This window comes from Lathyrus oleraceus, chromosome 5, assembly GCF_024323335.1.
Source record: "Lathyrus oleraceus cultivar Zhongwan6 chromosome 5, CAAS_Psat_ZW6_1.0, whole genome shotgun sequence".
Taxonomy (NCBI): Eukaryota; Viridiplantae; Streptophyta; class Magnoliopsida; order Fabales; family Fabaceae; genus Lathyrus; species Lathyrus oleraceus.
Window position 1 is genome coordinate 571214979 of NC_066583.1, and position 3133 is coordinate 571218111.

Here is a 3133-nt window from a genome sequence, read left to right on the forward strand (position 1 = left end):
TGTATCTTTTCTGCCTGTTGGCATTAATCAATGAAAATACTATTTTGTTTCTTTCAATTAGTTCCTTTGTTACTTTTTATTTGTGTATGTCTTTTTGATTGATGAAAAAGGGGGAGAAACATATCTAATGGGAAGATTCATAATTATTTTTATATACGTAATTTTCTAACTAAAGAACCCAAATATTTTTTAATGTTTTACGCTAACAACTACTTTGAAGAATAGTTTGTTAACCGTTTTGAAGGGTTAAGTTCATAAGCCAGAATGGTTAAGTTAAACATCAAAAGTTTTTATGAAGTTTCAAAGATCGGATTACAAGTTACCAGTTTCTAATGAAAGGGTCCTCTATCTGAGTCCGTAAAACCTTCATGTTGATGATTGAGAATCGGATTCAAGCATATGAATCTTCAAGGAATTAATAACCATGTTCTGAACTTAGAACGTTGGATACTTGGCATCAAGTTCTAAAGAATTAGAAAATGTCGGCATCTATCTATGAGGAAGAGTTTCCTCCATAGTGATCAAACTTGGCAATCAAGTTTTTTTAAGAAGATTTCTTAACCAGGTTCTGAAAGTTCTTTTCAAAGAGTTCTTATCTTCAAAGGCAATCTAGCTCTGAAGTAGAATTTCAAAGAGAACCATAATTCAAGTTCGGACTGAAGACAACCATCTCTAAAGCTTCTTCAAAAGAACTCAATCAAGCTTCTGAAGTGCAACTCATCAAAATGTCGATGTAAACAAACCAGTGCTTTGGAAAATATCAAGCAACTTCTAAAGACAAACCAAATTCTGATAAAAAATTACTCTGGTACTTCAAAAAGGTTAATTAGGAAAGTGTTCTTTCATTCTGATTTTATCTTTTTAGGATTATACATCTCAGGGGGAGCTTTGTGCTTTTGTAAGATGTATTCTTCTGTGATTACCCTGTACAAAACTATTTATCAAAATACATGTTTTATCATCATAAAAAAGGGGGAGATTGTTAGAACAAGATTTGGTTTTGCATATATACCTTGAGTTTTGATGATAACAATGTTGTATTTGTGTGAGAATAATTTTGGTACCCTAGTGGTTTGTTATTGTGTAGCTTTTACAACCAGTTCTGATTCTGAGTATATGACGTGCAACGTTATCAATTTCTGAACAATGAGTTCCAATCCACTTCTGCGCCAATTATTAGAAGTTCTAAAAGATGTTCAACATTGTTGTTGCAATGATCTTTCTACTTCTGTCCTGATTCAATCCTGAGAAGCTTCTGTGGAAATGTTATGTTGTTGTTGCAACGTTCTCTCAGTTCATGCTTCTGGACGTGACTCTGATCACCAAGCTTCTGAAGAATGGCAAGCTTCTAAAGTTGTATTATGTAGTTGAAGATTCTGAAGATCCTAGGCCAGACGATTGAGGTTATCAAGGTTCTGACTATAGATATTGAAGACTCTGAAGATTCTAAAGATACTGAAGATCTCAAGCCAGACTACTGACGCTATCAAGGTTCTGACCAAAGATTCTGAAGTTTCTGAATCCAACTTTATGTTTCTTCATTTCATGCTTCATCAACTTTCATTAGAAGCCAATGAACTTAAAGATAAGATTAAATGGGAACATGTTCGAATAATACGTAGTACAAATTGAATATCCTTTCCACTACCTGATTTCATGGGCAAGGACAGTACTATACATCACACTTGTCACTGATTTTATGGGCGAAGAATAGTACGCAGTATCACTCCTTTCACCATCCAACAGAGGACATCCTCTATATGAGCTTTCCCTATTTTTCCCTCCAACGGTCTTCTTCTTATGCTATATAAGTAAGACTTTGAGACTTTAAGAAAGACGACGAATATTTATGCAAAAGCGCTGCTAAACTTTGAAAAGCTATCATTCTTTTGTACACAATTTTTCTTTAAGTGTTTGTTCATCATTTGTGTAAAATCTTCTTGTATAGTAGCAACTTGTAGCATACAAAATATTATTCAAACTGTTTGTTTGATTCCTTAAGTAGGTTATCCTTGAGAAGACAAAGAAGGTTATTCTTTGTGAGTCCTTAAGGAGACTAGGGTATAGTTGGATCCTTGAGAAGACAAAGAAGGTTATTCTTTATGATTATTATAATTTGTTGATTATAGTGGATTAAGTCCTTGTGTATAAGGAAAAATCACCTTGGCGGATGGACTGGAGTAACTTTGAGTTTTAAGCGAACCATGATAAAAATAATTGTATTTCTATCTCATTTTCATTAACTTGTTAGTGGTGTTCTTGAGTTGGTAAAAAAAAATTGTTTTGTAAAACCCAATTCAAACCCCCTTTCTTGTGTTTTTCAAACCTTCATACTTTTCATCATATGGTGAATCTGAGCCACTTGAGCAACAAAGGTTGTAATCTTAGAGAATTCATGAACTGCAGATGGCCTCTTTGGAGTGGATTCAACATCATCTCTTGTAACATGCCATTGGTAAGTGTTTGTAGCGATACTTTCAATCAACTTATAACATTCTTCATAATATTTTGATAGCAACGCTCCATAACTTGATGCATCTAATGTATTGCGTGAAGATGGAACCAATCCATTTTATAATGTTTCAAGTTGGATATAGATTAGTATACCATGGTGGGGACATTTCTCCAATAGCTCTTTAAATCTTTCCCATGCGTAAAATAAGGATTCATCATCTCCTTGTCTAAACGAAGTCATATCATGCCTCATCTTGCCGTTCTTGACAGGAGTGAAGTATTTAGCCAAAAAATTCAGCTAAAGCATTCCATGTGGTTATGGAATTTGGTTCTAGATACTTCAACCAACTTTTGGTTCTATCTCTCAAGGAATAAGGGAACAATCTCAACCTAAAGGTGTCATATGATATACCAAGAATCTTGAAGTTACTTTCTACTTCCAAGAATTGTCTTAAGTGTAGATGTGGGTCTTCATTTGAAGCACATGAGTATTTACCAATGGCTTGCAACATTTAAAACATCATTGGTTTAAACTTGAATTGGGTCACAGTAATCGTTGGTCTAATGATACCCATATTCATGGTGTTGGGATCAAATACATCATAGTCTCTGATGTTGCATACCCTGTCATTTGCAATGCTAATGATTTTGTTATCCTTCATGAATCCTTCCACTTCAA

General features: G+C 34.1%; 1 non-coding gene across 1 annotated transcript; it reads left to right on the forward strand.

Moving 5' to 3' along the window:
• The first annotated feature begins 2603 nt into the window (after positions 1–2603).
• LOC127088872 (small nucleolar RNA R71) lies at positions 2604–2710 on the forward strand. Its single transcript, XR_007790683.1, has one exon. It is a non-coding gene; the product is annotated as a small nucleolar RNA R71 (small nucleolar RNA).
• Positions 2711–3133: the final 423 nt, after the last annotated feature.